Source organism: Petaurus breviceps, unplaced genomic scaffold (genome assembly GCF_028583685.1).
Source record: "Petaurus breviceps papuanus isolate PSGF00001 unplaced genomic scaffold, PetGlider_PUasm1.0 90775, whole genome shotgun sequence".
Lineage (NCBI taxonomy): Eukaryota > Metazoa > Chordata > Mammalia > Diprotodontia > Petauridae > Petaurus > Petaurus breviceps.
In genome coordinates, this window is record NW_027187342.1 from 449,035 (window position 1) to 470,730 (window position 21,696).

Below are 21,696 nucleotides of genomic sequence, written 5' to 3' on the forward strand. Positions count from 1 at the left end.
AAGGAAGGAAGGAAGGAAGGAAGGAAGGAAGGAAGGAAGGAAGGAAATGAGAATTTATTAGGTATCTAATAAGTTTATTATGTGTTCCAGATGCAGTACTAAACACTTTCATTAATATCACATTTGATCCTCACAACAACCCTAAGAAGTAGGTGCTATTATCATCGTCATTTTATAGTTGAGGAAATTGAGGAAGATCGTTTAAATGACTTGCCCAGGGTCACACAGCTAGTAAGTGCATGAGGTTGGATTTGAACTCAGGTCTTCCTGACTCCAGATTCGATGCTCTATTTCAGCACCTAACTGCCCATGAGCCTACATGTTTTATCCTAACTTGTCTTGTGAGATTCTATTGAAATGGAGCCTCTTGAGTTATGTGTTTGTTGAGATACTGAAGAAACCCTTCAGTATCAAGAACCTGAGAGTAGTCTACAGAGCTCCAAACTACTCAACATGGGAAGTTCCTATGAATGAATCAAGGAGAACAATCAAGGAAAGATGTCTCTTGTTGACAAGGTCCAAGGCACAGATATCATCACAGCTTTACCTATGAGGTCTAGAGGGAAGAGCTTGGTGGGCAGGCTAATATAAGGCAGGTAGTTTTGAAGGGAAAGTGATTTGCCTAGAAAGGATGCCATATTGGTTGACTTAATGGAGGAACCAGGGATAGTGAGGGAATGATGATAGCTTTGAAATAGTCCTGGGTTAGGTGAGGAGATGAGACCTTCAGAGAACAGGGAACTCAAGTGCCAGTCTAGGACCTTAGAGTTAAGAAACCAGCTTCAGAAGAAAGATATAGAACACATAATAAGTTGCTAGGAGCATCACTTCAAATCAAAGAGACAGAGGAAATGGGACAGGGGTAATCAAAAAAAAGGCTAGACTCAAGATCCTTAGGAAGAGGGATGAAGAAGGCATGTGTAAGGGTTATGGGATTATAGACAGTTGAATAAGGTGACTCCTTCTTTGTATGCTGCTGTTCCAGATACCATCACCTTAATAGAAAGGATCCAGAAATATGATGGGACTTGGTATGCAGTTATTGACTTGGCAAATGCCTTCTTCACCATCCCAATAGACCCTAAACAATGGGACCACTTCGCTTTCACTTGGCAGGGTAGACAATATACTTTCACCCGCTTGCCACAAGGGTACATACATAGCCCCACTATTTGTCACAGGATTGTGGCTGAACAGTTGGATGAATTAAAGCTACCTGGTGTACAGCTTACCCACTACATTGATGATATCATGATACAGGGAAAAGATGTGAAAGTAGTGGAAAGGAGTTTGACCCTTCTAATTGAGCATATGAAAAGTAAAGGGTGGGAAATTAACCCTGCAAAGGTTCAAGGACCAGCTCAAAATGTGAAATTTTTGGGTATACAATGGAACAAGGGGCTAAGGGAGATTCTTCCTCAAGCCCGACAAAAGATTCAGGATTTTCCTACCCCTACCAATAAGAAGGAGGCCCAAAAGTTCATAGGATTGTTTGGATACTGGAGGCACCACATTCCACATTTGGGACAGATTTTAAAACCTTTATATAGAGTCACACGGAAGAAATATGAATTCGATTGGGGACTTGAGCAGAGTAAAGCTTTTGAAGAAGCCAAGGCTGCCATACAATTGGCCCTAGATTTGTGGCCCATGCAAAATGGTCCAGTGGAATTGCAAGTGACTGTACAAGATGATTATGCAAACTGGAGCTTATGGCAAAAACAACAAAGCCGAAATGTACCTTTGGGATTTTGGTGTAGGAAACTCCCTTCATCTGGAGTCCAGTATACACCTTTTGAAAAGCAGTTGTTAGCTGCATATTGGGCTTTGGTGGAGACTGAACAACTGACTCTGGGCCATGAAGTGATATTAAGACCTGGAATCCCAATTATGACCTGGGTAATGAGTACCCCAGCTTCTCACAGAATTGGACATGCCCAAGAGGCTAGTATAATCAAATGGAAGTGGTATATTCAAAATAGAGCGAAAACAGGCAAAAGCGGAGTCTCTGCTCTACATGAATCTGTAGCAAACATAGAAATTGAGAGGAATGACACACCCCCTGAGCCAAAGCAACAGTTGGTAAAGTCCACTGTAAAGTGGAATGAGGGATATGATGTATTAACTGAGGAACAAAAGAGACATGCATGGTTTACTGATGGGACAGCAAAATATTTGGGGCAAAAAAGACATTGGAAAGCAGTGGCCTATAACCCATGTACTAGAAGGACTTTGGAAAGTACTGGGATAGGTGCAAGTAGCCAATATGCTGAACTTATGGCAGTATATCAAGCCATCAAAATAGAACAAGGAGGACAGTGTCATATATTCACTGATTCATGGGCGGTAGCTAATGGGTTAGCTACATGGATGCCCATGTGGAAAAATGAAAATTGGGAAATTCATGGGAAACAAGTCTGGGGCAAAGAATTATGGGAAGATATCTGGAACATGTCTTTGGTCACTGACTTGTCAGTTTTTCATGTAGATGCTCACGTGGCCCCCACCACACCAGAACGTGAGTACAATGCTCATGCTGATCGACTGGCAAAGATTGCTACTGAACATATTGTCCCTACTTTGACAACAACTGATGATCCGGTATTAGCAAAATGGGTCCACCAAACAGCAGGCCATTTGGGGGTCCAGGCCACACACCAGTGGGCACAAGATCGAGGTATTGGTATCTCTCATTCACTGTTAAAACAGATAGCAGAAGACTGTCATATATGTCAATTGGAAAAGGAGCGAACTGTTCCTCGGGTAGTAACTGGAGAGATAGCAAGAGGAAAAGTCCCAGCCCAAATCTGGCAAATAGATTATATTGGTCCACTACCACTGGATAAAGGATGCAGATTTATATGTACTTGTGTTGATACCTATTCAGGTGTACTAGTAGCTTGTCCTTATAAGAATGCAACCCAGAAAAACACTTGTAAAACTCTAGATCTCATAAGCCTATATTATGGAACCCCAATGCAGATTCAAAGTGACAACGGGTCACATTTCAAAGGCAATGAAATGAAGAAGTATTGTATACTAAGCAATATAGAATGGATATATCATATTCCATATTATCCAGAAGCATCTGGGTTGATTGAAAGAATGAATGGATTACTGAAAGGACAATTGAGGAAGTTAAGTTCCAATAATTCATATCAACATTGGAAGGATAATTTGTTCATGGCTTTGCGTAATTTGAATAATAGACCATTGGGAGGAAGTACACCTCTAGCCAGAATGATGACCCCCAATCTGCAAATTAGAAAACAACAAACACACAAGATCCCAATTATTGAGTATTGGACCTTGAGGCCAGATGTCCCAGCACCGTACCCAGGACCACCTGGTTCAATGGGGTATGATTTACATTGTTTAGAGGACTTTTGGTTGGACAGAAAAGAAATAAGAAAAATCTCCACTGGGATATGCATAAGAATCCCTAAAAATCACTTTGGACAGATTTTACCCAAATCAGGATTAGCAGCTCAAGGAATACATGTATTGGCTGGAGTAATAGATTCTAATTATCAAGGAGAAATTGTTGTAACATTCCAGAATTTAAGTGAAAGGCCCATACAGATTCACAAGAATGATAGGATAGTTCAAGTGATTATTGTTCCTTGTAAAACAATGCCACTTGTAAAAACTGACCCTCCTTCCAAAATAACTGTCACAGGAACTGAAGGATTTGGTTCTACTGATAGAATAAAATCAGGAGCTAAAGTATGGGTAAAACGGAAGCCAGATGATCTTCCAAAGGCTGCAGAGATTATAGCATATGGGAGGGATAACACTGTAACTATTGTTTATTCTGGAGAAGATGATTACAAAATTGTACCCTTAACTCATTTATTCTACCGTGAGTGAGGCTACGATAGTGTGGTTATTGTCTCTTTGCTTTTTCTTGATTTTTTGTTTGTTCACCTTGTTTGTTAGATTTGTTTCCACAGGCTTGGTACCCTCCATCTGTAGATGCCTGATAGCTTAAGCTGGATGTCACCCCCTGTCTGCAACTGTGATGTGTCACCCTTGGACCTGGCATCAAGCATATTAAGAACTGACCTCTCAAATGGGACCCCTTAGGACAGGGACAGCTCTACATCCGATTTCAGCAGCAAGTAGCCATAGAAGAAGAGATCTTCACCCCTTACCACAAGATTTTGGGGCCCCATTTGTTCGGGGTGGGGGGAATGATGGGGAGCTTGTGCTCAAGCGCCACCCTAAAATATGGTTTTCTGTGTTTATTGTGTGCTATTCTTGTTATATTGTTGTGAAATTTTGTTGACACCAGTTATTCCTACTGTATTTTTGTCAAGTAAGGGACATGAAAGATCTTGGGGCCGAATGTAAGGGTTATGGGATTTAAAGATCTTCCATGCCCCGTTGGACTTGCTGATGTAGCAGGAAGGGGCGGAGCAAGAGGAAGCGGAAGCCAAGCTAGCGTTCCTGCGTTGGCTGGCGGTGGTGGTGACGGCGGCAGCAGCAGAGGCAGTGGCAGCGCGAAGCCCTTTTTGAGTTAGGACTGCTAAGGACTTTCTGCTAAGGACTCCTGCTGAGGACTGCCAGGGGCCGGAGCTGCTGGGAGCGTGCTTCCCGGACGCTGGGTGGTTGCTGTGAGTGGGGAGAGGAGGACCTTTGCCTGAGGTAGCCTGTTCTGTTTTAAAGGCTTGAAAATGTGGGTGCTTTCTACTTTATCTACCTGTGCCAATATCATAACTACTCTGATGGCTTTCACTTTCTGGTTTTGGGACTCAGTCTTTTGGTATCTTAATAAATTTTCTAGTTTATTTCCTCATATGGCAAACATGACGTATTTTGTAATGGATAACTATATCAGCATATTTGTAATCTCTATAGGCATTGTGAATATGGCATTGCTGATACAGCATGTCAGACTGGGCATCCAACCAGAAATCCTAAGAAAAGAATTCTTGGGAAGGCCAGAGAGAAAAGGAGCTTCCTTTTCCAAAGAATCAGAGGTAGGCAGGGCTCCCACCCAGATCAGAATTGTCTCCAAGAGTAGATATATCTTTTAAGAGATCAGAGGAAAGGAAGAGTGGCTGGTAAGCCTGAAAGGCTTCAGAACCAATCCTGCTTTGGAAAATTGCTTGATAGGTCAATTAATCTTTCTGCATGTCATTGAGCCCTCAGGATGTCTGGTGAAGCTTATAGACCCCTTCTCAGAGTAATATTTTTAAACGTATAAAATAAAATAGACAGGATTGCAAAATAAACCAATTATATTTTAATACAGTTATCAAAATATTTTTAAACAAATCCATAGACCTCAGGTTAAGAACCACTGTTTTAAAAACACTGAAAAATTGAGAACTTAGCCAAACCAAATCATTGAATGGAAAGGTAGACTCAGAGAGCATCTAGTTTGGTAAAAACTGAGACAAGGATTGTTAATTAGCCAGCATTTGACTAATTTGGTTGGCATGCAATCACATAAAATTGTTGGGTTTTGCTCATATGCCATATTATGGCTGGGTTTTCTTAATTTTAATTTTGGTAATAATAATGAAGATTAAAATAATATCTAGCAATCCCACATGCTATAACAGAAATTACGCTGTGAGTCAGGAGCCCTGGATTCTAGTCTCAGCTCTACTACTTACCAGTTCTGCCATCTTGGATTAGTCAGTAAGTTTGTCTGTGCCTGAGTTCTATAAAAAATGAAGGATACTTGCCTCACAGGGTTGCTAAGAGCAAATTGTTTGGTCAACCATAAAGCACTATAGAAATGAGAGCTGATTAACTCTGGGGACAAGATCACGTAATAGGACAAGTACCAGATTTGGAGTCAGAAGTCTTATGAACATGGTTCATGAACACATAAGACTGGGTTCTATCCTAGTGGAACTTGAACTCCTAAAATAAGGGTCAGGCTCTTTCTCCTGTGCTAATTTGGTTTTTAAGTTTCTATCTCAGCAGCCAGGGGAAAATTTCTTTAAAGTTAGGATTTAGCTCATGCCTGGGGTCTTTCCAAAAGGACATAGAAGAAAAATATTCAAAGTACAATATCTTGGCTCTGAGAACTGAGTCTAGGAAATCACTTCTACCTTTCTGAACATCATATTCCTTTTCTATAAAAGAGGAAGTCAATGGAATGGAGCCAAGATGACAGAGTAGAAGCACAAACTTGGCACAGACTCTGGCTCCAACCACTTCCAATACCTGCAGAAAAATTGACTCTAAACAAATTTTAGAGCTACAGAACCCACAAAGTGACAAAGAGAAACAAATCTCCTGCTGAAGGCAGCCCAACAGGATGACAGGAAGGGTCCATCACACTGAGTTGGGAGCTGAGTGCAGTCCTGCATGAGCTGCGGTTCTGGCCCCAGGGTGGCCCCAACTAGCAGCAGCCAGAGCAGACTTGAGGAGAGTGAATCACCAGCAGCTGTGGTGGTTTCCAGATTTCTCAATCCATAAATGCCAAAGACAAAGTAAAAGGTCAGTATGGAACTCTGCTGGAACAGGGGGGGATCGAAGAGTGGAGTCTGGCCCCTTCCCCAGGGTAAGAGGTGGCAGAGGCTGCAACGTGGGGCTGTCACCAGAGTTCCTGGACTGCAGATCATAGGGGGACAAAGCCACCATTCAGAGGGTAATTGCTCTTGCTTTAAACTGCCTGGATATGGATCAGTTTTGGATGGTGATTCTGGGGTATGTGGCCAGTGTGCCAGAGCTTGTGGGGGCTGCAGAGAGGGTGCCCTCCTAATAGCTCCAGCAGCTGCAAAAACTCCAGCAATTTGGGACAAAGTTCTCTGCAATCTGGAAGCAGAGTTCTACCATGGCAAAGAGCTAAAAAGTCAAGTAATTGGCTGGCAATATGAACAAGCGGAGGAAGCACAAACAGACCATAGAATCCTTTTGGGGGACAAAAAGGATCAAAGCACATAATGGGAGGAAGACAATGAAATCAGCACTCCTGCATCAAAAGCCTCCAAGAAAAATATGAATTGGTTACAGGCCATGGAGGAGCTTAAGAAGGATTTTCATAATCAAGTAAGAGAAGTGGAGGAAAAATTGGGAAGAGAAATGAGAATGATGCAAGAAAATCACAAAAAGCAAGTCAACAGACTACTAAAGGAGATCCAAAAAAATACTGAAGAAAATAACACTTTAAAAAATAGACTGACTCAAAAGACAAAAGAGGCCCAAAAAACCAATGAGGAGAAGAATGCCTTAAAAAGCCAAATTTGCCAGATGGAAAAGGAATTTCAAAAACTCACTGAAGAGAATAACTCCTTCAAAATTAGATTGGAGCAATTGGAAGCTAATGACTTTATGAGAAATCAAGATACTATAAAACAGATCCAAACAAATGAAAAAATAGAAGGCAATGTGAAATATCTCATTGGAAAACCACCATGAAAAAGATCCCAAAAAAGAAAACTCCTAGGAATATTATAGCCAAATTCCAGAGTTCCCAGGTTGAGGAGAAAATACAACAAGCAGTCAGGAAGAAACAATTTGAGTATTGTGGAAACACAATCAGGCTAGCAAAAGACCTAGCAGCTTCTACATTAAGGGATAGAAGGGCTTAGAATATGATATTCCAGAGGTCAAAGGAGCTAGGATTAAAACCAAGAATCACCTACCCAGCAAAACTGAGTATAATGTTTCAGGGGAAAATATGGTCATTCAATGAAATAGAGGATTTTCAAGCATTCTTGATGAAAAAACAAGAGCTTAACAGAAAATTTTACTTTCAACTACAAGAAGCAAGAGAAGCATGAGAAGGTAAACAGGAGAAAGAACTCATAAGGAACTTACCAAAGTTGAACTATTTACATAACTATATGCAAAAAAAATAATTGTAACTTATGAGACTTTTCTCAGTATGAGGATAGTTGAAGGGAATATATATATGTATGTATATATAGGAAGGTATATGTGTATATAAATATATATGTGAGTGTGTTCATATGTATGTACCTGTATACATAGACAGGGCACAGGATGAGTTAAATATGAAGGGATGATATCTAAAGAATAAAATTAAGAGGTGAGAGAGGAATTTATTGGAAGAAGAGAAAGGGAGAGATAGATTAGGGTAAATTATCTCATATAAATGAGGCAAGAGAAAACTGTTACAACAGAAGGGAAGAGCAGGAAGGTGAAAGGGAATGGGTCAACCTTACTCTCATTGAATTTGGCTTAAGGAAGGAATAACATACACACTCAACATACACAAGGGTATCTTACCCTACAGGAAAATAGGGGGGAAGGGGATAAGAGGGGGAATGATAGAAGGGAGGGCAGATTGGGGGAGAGGGTAGTTAGAAGCAAACACTTTTGAAAAGGGACAGGATCAAAGGAGAAAATAGAACAATTTGGGGGCGGGATAGGATGGAGGGAAATATAGTTAGTCTTTCACAATATAACTACTATGGAAACGTTTTGTGTAACTACACATATACAACCTATATTGAATTGCTTATCTTCCCAGTGGGGATGGGTGAGGAGGGAAGAAGGGTTAAAATATGGAACTCAAAGCTTTAAAAACAAATGTTTAAAAAAATTGTTTTTTTACATGCAACTGGGAAATAAGATATACAGGCACTGGGTTATAGAAATCCATCTGGCCTTACTAGAAAGTTAAGGGAGGTTATGGGGGAGGATATAAGAGAGAACTGATTGGGGGAAGAGGTATTCAGTAGGCTCAGTATTTTGGGGTGGGGGTAGGGGAATGACAGGGCAAAAATTTATAACTCAAAATCTTGTGGAAATGAATGTTGAAAATTAAAAATAAATAAATAAATTGGAAAAAAAAAAGAGGGAGTCAGACTAGACTAGATCCTACCCATCTGTATTTTAGGATTGTAAGTAGGAGCTTAGCAAGGAGAAGAAGGAAAAATCTAGTTTCTATGATTATTCATGGAAGGCTAGGATTGATTGAAAAAAACTGAAAACGTTGTAAACATTCCCTTATTTATTGTTGTAACACATAATTACCCTTCGCGGCATAGTCCCAACTTGCGCAAGTAGGGCTTTGCAATGAATTGTATATATCTAATATGCAAATGATCATTTGCATATGGTCTCCCTCACTAGAACATGAGCTCCTTGAAAGCGGAGACCATACTTTTGCCTTTAGGTGCATTCCTGGTGCTTAGCACAGTGCCTGGCAAACAGTAAGCATTTAATAAATGCTTTCTATGCTGTTTGATTGAGTGAATGAATGACTGTTGTAGAGACTATGGGTGTGTATAGAATGTGTAGTGCTGAGAGTTCTATAATGCCAGGCAAGGCTAGGTGCCAAAAGCAGCAGTGCCAATAGTTTGTCAAGATAAAGACTAACCAAGCCCGACCTGCTTCACTTACAGGCTCATTTCCTTGTTAGGTCTCTCTTCAAGTTCAAATAGGCAATCTGGGGTATGCTCTAGATCAGGATAACACTAATTTTAAAAATTGCAGAAGTTTCCTCTCCAATTAAGTCATTCCCACACCACCCCCACCAATCTAACTGGGGAAATTGTCTTCTTGTAGATTAGTTTCCCCTCTCTCTTATAGCATAGGACTAGGATCATTGTAAATAACAATATATCTTTTAGCATTTTCAAAAAGCACAGGAGCACAAATAATCATTAAAAAAAAGCAAGACTTCTAATTTCCAGCTGCAAAAGCTGTAGCTGACTGGGTGGCTAGGTGGTGCAGTGAATAGGGCACTGGCCCTGGAGTCAGGAGGACCTGAGTTCAAATCTGACCTCAGACACATAACACTTACTAGCCATGTGACCTTGTGAAAGTCACTTAACCCCAATTGCCCTGCCTTCCCCTTCCAAAAAGCAAAAAAAAAAAGTTTGGAGCTGGAGGGGGGGCAGAGATTGTGGTCTTTCATCCCTTTCCACTCCACATCCCTCCTGATTCCCGAGGCATGGGGGAAAAGGGAAACAAAAGGTTTATGGAATGGAGTCCTAGAATCTCATTGATGGCATGTGGGGTTCAGCCTCACCTGCTATCTTCTCCTTTGACCAGTCCCAGTCTGCCTGCATCTGACCCACATCTGTCCAGCACCTTCACCTCACCTCTATGAAAGAAGACATTTTGATCAGTCCCACTGTGCCCTACTCATAACTGTCAAGCCTGACACATGTCCTATCAAGCAAAGGGTCCTCGCCAAAACAGAACCGATACATAAGGAGTCCCAGAATCATTCCCTTTCTTCATGGCTTCTCCCTAAAAGAAAATCTCCACCACCACCACCACACCTAGAAGCACTAGCGGCAAAGGGGCTAGAGAGCTAGACCTTGAGTCAGGAAGACTTGAATTCAAATTTGACTTCAGACACTTAGTAACAGTGTGACCTTGGGCAAGTCATTTAACTTCTATCTGCCTCAGTTTTCACAACTGTAAAATGAGGATAATAATAGCACAGTGTCTGGGAGGAGGAGGAAGACAAGAAGGGGGAGGAAGAGTTAGCATCTTAAAGCATGGTGCTTTAAGGTTTATAAAGCACTTTACACATTTTATCTCATTTTGTTGTCACAACAACCCTGGGAGGGAGGAACTATTATTTTTTCATGACAGATGAGGAAACTGAGGCACACAGAGGTTAAGTGATTTGCCCAGGGCCACAGGGCTAGTAAATGTCTTAGGCCAGATTTGAGCTCAGGTCTTCCTTAACTCCAAGTTCATTGCTTTAATCTACTGTACCACCCAAATGACTCAGAGCTCAGACTGAAGCATTTTTTTCTCTTTCATTCTCTCTTGATTTTTTTAAAAATGGAATATGGCTAATGAAGAAATTTGTTTTCTATGACTTCATATTTGCAATAGTTTGGATTTCTTGCCTTCTCAATGGGTGGTGGAGGAAGTGGAGAGGAGGAAGAGAATCTGGAACTAAAAATAAAATCAAATTGAACTAATAAAAAGGAAAGAAAATAAATTTCTAGCCCTGTTTTCTTGTTGCTGTTGCTAATCCTGTAAACTGTAAACTCCTTAAGAGCAGGGACTGTTTTTTTACCTTTCTTTGTATATCCAGCACTTAGCCCAACGCTTGGCACATAGTAGGCATTTAATAAATGCTTGTGACTGGCTGACTGCTGCTGCTGCTGTTATTGTTTCTGGTTCATACCAGTCTTGTTTTTCTCTTCATGTTTTGCACATACCATTCCAGCCAAGAATACCTGGTTTCTCTGTTTACGTAAGTCCTGCCCTTCCTTCAAGACTTGGCTCAAGTTCTAGCTCCTCCCTGAAGCTTTCCCTGACAAATCCAGGTGTGGGAGACCTTTCTCTGTTGTGTGCCTCTGATTTGGCACCTGGCAAAACTCCTGTATATTGTTATTTATCTCTACATCAAACATTAAGTGATCTCTGAGGTTCCTTCTAATTCTTGGCTTTGTTAGGACCATAGCATGTTGGAACTCAGAGACCTTATGGATCATCTCGTCTATCCACCCCCTTTTCTGCAGATGGATAAATAATAAAAATAACAATAATAACTAAAACATAAATAGTGCTTTGAGATTTACAAAGAGCCTTAATCCATTTTCTCATTTGGTTCTCACAACTCTATAAGATCGATATTATAGGCATTATCATCCACATTTTACAGCTGAGGAAACTGAGGCAGAAAGAGGTTAAGTGACTTGCTCAGTGTCACACAGCTGGTGTCAGAGAAAAGATTCAAACCCAGGTATTTGTGACCAACACTCTATTCCCCCAAAACCTTATTGAGATAGGCAAAAGATCTATATGTACACAGATTTCAAAAGTTTTTTTTTCTATTTTGGAGGGGGGAAGGTAGTGCAACTGGGATTAAGTGACTTGCCCAAGGTCACACAGCTAGTAAGTGTTAAGTGTCTGAGGCTGGATTTGAACTCAGGGTCCTCCTGACTCCAGGGCTGGTGCTCTATTCACTGTTCCACCTAGCCACCCCGATTTCAAAAGATTTTGACAGAAATCAAAGAAGACCTGAACAAAGGAGAGACATTCCATGCTCCTGGTTAGATCCAATAACTATAAGAAAGTGTGTCATATTTTTGCAAATTAATTTATAGATTTAACATAGTACCAATCAAAATATAAACAAGCCACCTCCATAGTTTTAGTAATAACAGACTTAATATGGAAAAGTAGACAAGCAAAAATGTTAAGAATTATGAAAAATAAAAATAAAGGATTTTCCCTACCAGATTTCAAAATATATCTAAAAAAATTATTCTAAGATCTACCTAAGGCTGGGCAAAGAGGGGAAGGGAAAAAGTAGAAGAGAAACAGATCAATGGAACAGAATAGAAAATCCAGAAATAAAACCCACTTACATAAGGGGATAATGTTTGATAAGCCTAAAACTCACCACAGGAATGGAATGAGCATTCATTAAAAAACTTTAGAAAAATTGAACATAGCAAGATGGCGGAGTAGAAGCATGACCTCCCAGCAGCTCCAGCTTCTACCTTCCCCAATCAATGTGAAAAGGGGACTCTGAACAAACTTTGGAGCTGCAGGACCCACAAAATGACACAGAGAAGCTAACTTCCCACTGAGGACAGCCTGGCAGGCCGGCAGGAATCCGTCAGCGCAGCACTCTGGGAGCCGAGCCGAGCCCCACACAGAGGCTTTAGCCCTAGGGTGGGCTTGACCAGCCACAGGCCAGAGGGACTCCAGATCAGCAGCAGCTGTGGCCGTTTCCAGAATTATCAACACATAGATGTGAAGGACAAAGTGAGAGGTCAGTGTAGTCTGGACTTTGGGACCCAGTAAGTGAGAGTGTGTCAGCTTTTACCACCAGGGGAAGAAGCCGTTGAGACTCCGGCACAGCCAGTAATCACCACAGAGCAGCTTCAGCTTCAGGCTTGCAGAGTGTAGGGGGACCAAGAGACCAGTCTGAGGGGTAATCGCTCTTGCTTTAACCTGCTTGGATCTGGATTGTGGTCTACGATGGAGGTCCTGGGGCATGTGTCCAGCTTGCCAGAGCACGTGGAGGCCTCAGAGAAGGCACCCATCTAATATCTCTGGCAGCTGAGAAAACCCCAGCGTTTGGGATGAAAGCTCCCCTGTCTGGTGGCAGAGTCTACTGTGGCAAAAAGCCTAGGGGTCAAGTGACTGAGGGGCGACATGATCAGGCAAAGGAAACAAAGCAGACAGAAGATTCCAACGTTAGACTCCTATTTGGGGGACAAAAAGGAGCAAAGCATGGAACAGGAGGAAGACAGTGAAGTCAGAACTCCTGCGCCAAAAGCTTCAAAGGAAAATATGAGCTGGTTATAGGCCATAGAGGACCTTAAGAAGCATATAAGAGGAGAAAAAAATGGGAAGAAAAATGAGAACAATGCAAGAAAATTACTAAATGAGAGTCAACAGCCTGACTGAGGAAAATCACACCTTAAAAAAACAGACTAACTCAAATGGAAAAAGAGGCTCAAAAAAAGCAATGAGGAGAAGAATGCCTTAAAAAAAAAACGAATTTGCCAGATGGAAAAAGAATCTCAAAAGCTCAATGAGGAGAATCATTGCTTCAGAATTAGATTGGAGCAAATGGAAGCTAATGAATTTATGAGAAATCAAGATGCTGTTAAACAGATCCAAACAAATGAAAGAATAGAAGGCAATGTGAAATATCTCATGGGAAAAACCACTGACCTGGAAAATAGATCCAGGAGAGAGAATTTTAAAATTGTTGGACTACCTGAAAGCCATCATCAAAGTAAGAACCTAGAAATCATCCTCCAGGAAGTTCTCAAAGAAAACTGCCCTGATGTTTTAGAACCAGAGGGCAAAATAGAGGTTGAAAGAATCCACTGATCACCTTCTGAAAAAGATCCCAAAAAGAAAACTCCTAGGAATATTATAGCCAGGTTCTGGAATTCCCAGATTAAGGAGAGAATATTACAAGCAGCCAGGAAGAAACAATTTGAATATCATGGCAACACAATCAGGATAACCCAGGATCAGGTAGCTTCTACACTGAGGGATTGAAGGGCTTGGAATATGATATTCCAGAGGTCAAAGGAGCTGGGATTGAAACCAAGAATCACCTACCCAACAAAAATGAGTATCATGTTTCAGGGGAAAATATGGTCATTCAGTGGAATAGAGGACTTTCAAGTATTCTTGATGAAAAAAACAGAGTTGAACAGAAAATTTGACATTCAGATACAAGAAGCAAGAGAAGCATGAGAAGGTAAACGGGGAAAAGAAATCATAAGGAACTTATCAAAGTTGAACTATTAACATTCCTACATGGAAAACAATAATTGTAATTGATGAAACTTTTGTCAGTATGAAAATAGTTGAAGGGAATAGAAAATATATATATATATATGTTTATATATGAGGGTATATGGGCATATGAATGCATACGTAAATGTGTGTATATATGTTTACAAGTATACATAGATAGAGGGCACAGGACCAATTTAACAGGAAGGGATGATACTTAAAAGGCGAAATTAAGAGGGGTGAGAGGAATATAATGAGAGGAGATGGGGAAAGACAGAATGGGGTAAACTCATAAAGAAGAGGCAAGGGAAAATGGTTACAATGGAGGGGAAGGATAGGAAGGCAAAAGGGAATGGGTCAACCTTATTCTCATTGAATTTGGCTTGGGGAGGGAATGAAATACACAATAAATAGGGTGTCTCACCCTACAGAAGAGTAGGGGGAAGGGGATGAGAGGGGGGATGATGGAAGGGAGAGCAGGCTGAGGGGGAGGGAAGTTGGAAGCATCCACTTTTGAAAAAAGATGGGATCAAAGTAGAGAACAGAACAAGTGGGAGGTGGGATAGGAGGGAGGGAAATATAGTCAGTCTCTTACAATATATCTACTATGTTATTGTTTTGCATTAGCTACACATGTACAACCTATACTCAACTGCTTATCTTCCCAGTAAGGGTGGGTGACAAGGGAGGAAGAGAATGAATCTTTAATTCAAAGTTTTAAAATCAAATGCTTATATATATATACATATATATTATTGTTACTAATACTATTTTACATGTAATTGGGAAATAAGATATACAGGCACTGGGGCAGAGAGATACACCATGCCCTACTGGAAAAGTCGAAAGGAGTATGGGAGAAAATATGGGAGAGAGCAGATTGGAGGAGGGGATATCCTGTGGGACTGCTGTTTTGGGGTGGTGGGTAGGGGAAAAACGAGGAGAAAATTTGTAACTCAAAATCTGGCAGAAATGAATGATGTAAATCAGAAGTTAATAAAGCATTTGAAAAATGGGAAAAAATAAAATTTAAAAAAGAAAAATTGAATATAACTATATGGATCATAATCAATTTGGGTCCTTACAGTATTCATTATAATAAACTCTAAATAGATCAGTGATTTAAATTGTTGTTGAAATCATTTTAAGAAAAACAAGAAAAGTAAAGAATATACTCATACTTTTCTCTTTTTACCTATATAAAGTGATGCAAAGGGGATTAGCAGCACCAAAAGACTATACGTGTAATAGGCATCTCACTTAATTTTATAAGCTTAACACTCCTTGGTTGCACAATGTGTAGAGCACTGGACCTGGAGGCAGGAAGATCCTAGTTAAAAGCTTGTCTCAAGACACTACCTGTATGACCCTCAACAAGTTACTTAGCCTCAGTTTCCTCATCTAAAATGGGGATTATTATAATAGTACTTCTCAAGATTGTTGTAAAGATCAAATGCAACAACACACGTAGAGAGCTTTCCAAGCCTTTAAGTGATATATAAATACTAGCAGTTTTATTTTTTATTATTAATGAGAAGTATTATAATATTTGGTTCTAACCCCTATCCGATATATTCTTTACTAACAGGTGAATAAAGGAACCATAAATCAACTAGTAAAGTAATTGGCAAAGAATAGCAGCATAAATAACAAGGGAAAAATTAAGCAGTAGAATCATGCTCAGCACCACCCACTTTGACATACACAGATGGTATGTATCTCATTCACTATGCTCTGGTAAGGAAAGAAACACTTGCCCAGAAAACTTATCCTCTAGAGGAAGGAAGAGTTTCAGCCTGAGTCCCATGTGCATAATACTCTTATCTGAGTCTGCAGAATTCCATTTCCCATTGGTATGGTCCAGGAACTTCAATGTTTTGGGGTTCTGTTATCTGCTTGTGTAAGGGCTGAGATACCTGCTGCCCTGTTCCATCATTCCACTATAATTATCATCTACTAAAGCTCTGCCTTCTATCAATGTATTTCACTGATATAACTATTATCTACTGAAACTTTGCCCTTTGCTACTGGGAAGGAAGGAAGGAAGGAAGGAAGGAAGGAAGGAAGGAAGGAAGGAAGGAAGGAAGGAAGGAAGGAAGGAAGGAAGGAAGGAAGGAAGGAAGGCAGGAAGGCAGGAAGGAAGGCAGGAAGGCAGGAAGGAAGGAAGGAAGGAAGGAAGGAAGGAAGGCAGGCAGGCAGGAAGGAAGGAAGGAAGGAAGGAAGGAAGGAAGGAAGGAAGGAAGGAAGGCAGGAAGGCAGGAAGGAAGGCAGGAAGGAAGGCAGGCAGGAAGGCAGGAAGGCAGGAAGGAAGGAAGGCAGGAAGGAAGGCAGGCAGGCAGGCAGGCAGGCAGGCAGGCAGGAAGGAAGGCAGGAAGGAAGGAAGGAAGGAAGGAAGGAAGGAAGGAAGAGAAAGAGAGGGAGAGGTGAAGCCAGGAAGGACAAGAAGCACAATCTGAAGTGGGTTTTCCCCGGCTAGCCTTGAAACCCTGATGCTGGGCCCACATGGGCTGAAGTATTGTGTCATTCCCTGTTCTGTCTCTACACATGGACCTATCTAAGGCTTTCAGTCCTACTGGAACCTACCCCCAGTTTAGGGAAATTAGTTCCCCTTTCTCAGATTCTACAACTCATTAAGTTTCCTACCTCCATGCTCCAGGGAAAAATTGCTTAAGAGTTAGTTTATAGCTTTTATCTAGGTCTCCCCAAAGTACAGTAGCAAATAAAAGAGGTACTCAATATGCAATATTAATCAGATATGGGGCAGATAATTTATTTCTACACACACACACAAGATAAACACAGAACATCCATAAATTCAGATTAACAGAGGAAATTAAACAGGATTCCCTAATTTGTAACAACTGTTACAACCAACTGAAAGGCTAATATTTAACCTTATTAGAACATCATCAGATCGCAGTACTCTATTGGTGCATTTTAATGCATTAGGCATTTTATATTTCACCTTGGCTCTGTACTATCCCTACAACTCTGATGGTAAAATGGTCAGGCTTCGGTTAGTCCTCTTCTTGATGACTGACCTCTCCAAGAGTAGTCACCACCTGGAGAGTGCCAGCCGGGAGACCACCAATTAGAAGTTCTGTTCTTTTAACCAACACATCCCCCTGACCTCTTGTGCTGATGGTGGGTAGGGAAAGGACCAAGAGCCTGCTCAGGATTTACCACATCATCAAAAACACCAATTCTTTCCAGGGCTAGGCCCCCACATGACAGGAAGCAGTCAGGAAGTTTGTCATCTCCAAAAGGCACAAGCAATGAATCATCATATTCTTAGAGCTTCTGGAAGATTACAGGGGAGTTCCAGGTGCCGCTCTCTAAAGGCCAATTCAGACTCCTCTAGAATTTACCATCTATTTGTACCCTCCTTGGAAATTCAGAAAATGTGGCCAAGAGTCAAATTGCATTACATACTCCCATCAACATTATGCCTTTATCTTGCCAGTTTTTAACCCAATTTCTTCTTCATCCTGTACTAGATACAGAACTTTGGGCTAGACCAGGGGTAGGGAACCTATAGCCTCGAACCCACATGTGGCCCTCTAGGTTCTCAAGTGCGGCCCTCTGACTGAGTCCAAACTTCATAGAACAAATTCTCTTAATAAAAGGATTTGTTCTGTAAAACTTGGATTTGGTCAATAGGCTGCACCAGAAGACCTAGAAGGCCACATACGGCCTCGAGGCTACGGGTTCCCCACCCCTGGGCTAGACACTGGGAAACACACAAAGTTTGGATAAAATATTCTCTAGCCTGACTATGCAGTATACAGTCTAATAGCAGAGTATAAGACAGATACCATCATGCACAGTATTACATAGTAAGTGTCTTAGGGAATATTGGTCTGGTTATATCATTCCCCTATTCAGTAAGTTCCAGTAGCTTCCTATTATCATTAGCATAAAATATAAACCGCACTGTTTGGGGATTTGAAGGCCTTCCCAATCTGGTTCTAGCCTACCTTTACAGACTGACTGTACCTTTCCCCTTTTCATGCAAGCTATAGTCTAGCCAAACTGGCTTACTCACTGTTCCTCACAAATAATGCTCCATTTTTCTGGTCTCTAGGCCTTTGCCTTGGTCCTGCTCCATGCCTACATGTTTCTCTCCTCACCCCTGTCTCTTCGAATCCCAAGTCTCCTTCAAAGCTGAGCTCAAGCTTCAGCTCATTAACACTCAAGGTGTTCATGATATTATTTCCTTTTTGTGAACTATTTTTGTGAAAGAGTCTAATAGCATTTTTAGATAAATAGGTTTAATAGAACCAGGCTAATAAGAGTTTGTTTGTTTGTTTTACCCTGTTTGCAAAGTTTAATAAATCCTAGGGGAAATGCATATTTGTATATGCATATATTATACTTGTAAATAGGTGGCTCAGTGCATAGAGCACTGGCCCTGGAGTCAGGAGGACCTGAATTCAAATCCAGACTCAGATGCTAGCTATGTGACCCTGAGCAAGTCATTTAACTCTGTCTGCCTCAGTTTCCTCATCTGTAAAATGAGCTAGAGAAGGAAATGGCTAACCATTCCAGTATCTTTGCCAAGAAAACACCAAATAGCGTCACAAAGAATCAGATACTGAAATAAATGAGCAATAAAATATAAACAGGAACTTTCTTTATGACATGTGGGGACTCTGTGAAACACTGTGCCTTACATAAAGGTGGAGTCCTAGATTCCTCTCTAGCTGGAAATACCTTAGCGCTCATATAGTGTGAGCCTCATATTTCACAGGCGAGGAAACGAGCCCAGGGAAGTAAACAGACAGAAGTATTAGTGCTGCAAGTGAACTTAGAGAGAGATCATCTAGGCAAACTGTGTCCATTTTATAGAAGAGGAAAATTAAGGCCCAAGATCATACAAGCTTCCTGGCTGTGGATTAACAGAGCCAGGATTCCAACTCTGCGCCTTCTGACTTCAAATCCAGGGCCCCCTAAGTGACATGGATGAGAATGGCCATCCAACTTGGTGGGCAAAAAACTCTTACACACATGGTGAGGGGTTAGATCAGAGCTGTTCCCACGGAGCTGGGCATGGGGTCTGGTCCCTTACTAAAAGCCCATGCCCCACCAGAGGCATCTCTTTGGTCTGTTGGCTCCTACAACCAGACATGAGTGAGGGGTGTGGCAAAGAAGACTGGCAACTCGGCTTTGTTTTGAGAGATTCATTTGGAGCACGATGGTTACATTTTTATTCTCCCATTGGAGCAGGGGATAGTGGAAGGCACAAATTAAAAGAAAAACACAAAAAGAAAACTCAACAAAGAATATTTATACCAAGGCTATGTTTATTTCAGTGTAACCTATTGTTGGGCAGTGGTATTGCTCTGAATTAAAACTCAACCACTGAACCACACTGCCAAAGAGGAATGGTGCAAATACACCAAACATTCAATGATCCACACCTCCTCTATGAATATTTACCTCTCAGAAGAGTATAATTGGAATGATGAGTTACCATTTTATTTCTTATTTTTCAGCCCATTTTTAAGAGTCTTTTCTTGGTGGAAGAAATAAATAGCTGTCTTAAAACTGATATTCACTACTTTATACGATGAATACTCTTTTAGAAAGGACCCTTATTAATCTCAGGGAGGACACCCTAGACATCAGCCATACTGAAGCTTTGTTTATAGAGTTTTTTCCTAGAGTCCTACTCTTAGGCTAGGGGCACAATGAGTCACAGAAAGTGGGATAAGTCAGGCTAGCATTTTTAGAAGACAGGCACCCCCAGGATGGCCAAAGCAATCTTCCTAAAGCACAGGTCTGACCATGTTACCCTCCCCCCCATTTAATCAATTCCAGTGGGTTCCCAGATCAATTATAAAATCAGTTCTGCTTTAAGCCCTTCCCAACCTGGCCCCTTCTACCTGGTTATCTTCTGCTTCCTTATGCTTCACTCCCTTTCTCATACTCTAAATTCCAGAGGCATTAGCTTCCTTTCTATCTCTCTGAAAAGAAACCACTCCATCTCCCAGTCCTTTGCTTTTCACTGACTATCCCCCACACCTGGATGTTCTCCTTCCTCACTTCTACTTTCAGTTTTCCTCTCTTACCTTCTGCAAAAAGTCTTTCCCAGATCCCTTTAATATCAGTGCCTTCCCTCTGAGATTACTGTCAATTGATTATAGGCATGCTTGCCTGCATATACGTATACGTGTATGCATGTCTATAAAACCATGTCTATTTTATATGTACATGCATGTATATGCACATGTGTGCATGTGTGTATGATAAGTGTATGTACATAATGTATAGAGTTGTGTGTTGTCTCCCCCATTAGAATCTGAGCTCCCTGAAGAAGGAGCTGGTTTTGTCTTTTTTTGTAGCCCCAGCACTAAGCTGAATGTCAGGCACATAGTAAATACTTTCATAAATGTTTATTGACTCAAGTCCAAAGTGGGAGCCCCCACGTGGGAGGTGGGTGGTTTCTGGGCTGTGGGATAAGTGCACATATCATGTATGTCATTGTCAAAGTTCAAAACCCAGCTAACATGAGAGAAAAGGACCACAGGTTAAATTGAGTGAAGGATAAGCAGAGCGTTTTCTGGAAGTCCTAATAATTGCTTGGCCATGAGTGGGGCTTTGCTTAGGGATTACAGTGTCATAAATTACCGTTGGCTCTTCCAAAATGGAGTACTAGTTCAGCGTCCCTGGCTAATGTAGACATCTTCTGGTTAATGAACCGAGATCTGAACTTTAGCCATAGCCCATGTTCAAGATTTAAAAAAAAAAAGTTAATTTATTCAAGCCCAATAGGGCACAACTAACTCCTTCTCTTGTGTGTGTGAAAGGAAAAAAAAACAACAACAAAAACACAAAGATCGCTGGATCAGAATCAGGAGACTCAGGTTCTAGTCCCACTTCTCCCAGTACCCACCTGTGTGACCCTGTGTGCAAGTCTTAGGGCCTCAGTTTCCATATCTTTAAAATGGGGAAATTAGACTAGATGATCTATTAAATCTTCCCCAGCTTTACCATTCTCTGTTTCACATTCTAAGGATCTTTTCCCAGGACTGACAGCTTATGTTTCCACTACCCCTTCCATCTCTGACACTCCGTTTTGTGTTCTAAGATCCCTTTCAGCTTTGACATTCTCTGTTCTAAGGTCATTCTTGTTTTCATATTCTCTTTTTCTCTCTCTATTATTTTCTTACTCTCTCAACCACCCTCCCAGATTCTCTGAGGCCTTCAGATTTTTATGCAGTTGACTCTGGGGAGTCATTCAGTTACCACTGAAAACATGTTCCTGACTACTTAGTAAGCAAGCCGAGTCTCCATCCTCATTCTCAGTGAGTACAGATTTGGGCTGTGGAAAGTCACAGACAAGCCAGGGAATAAGCAGCTTAATCCTTCTTGTCCCCAAGCATGTAATGGTACCCCAATACTGCTCCCTATGCAAATCTTTCCATTACCTCTCTCGGTAATGCCCCAGAGCCCCTATTCCCTGAATTTCCCTTCTCATAGACGAGTCAGAATTTATACTATGACCTCAGATCACAGTGA

At 41.1% G+C, this 21,696-nt stretch overlaps 1 protein-coding gene across 1 annotated transcript in view; it reads right to left on the reverse strand.

The window, feature by feature from the left end:
• The window catches only part of CUNH2orf42 (chromosome unknown C2orf42 homolog), a 163,941-nt gene that overhangs the window by 18,817 nt on the left and 123,428 nt on the right, over window positions 1-21,696 (reverse strand). The gene's annotated exons all lie outside the window — the stretch shown is intronic.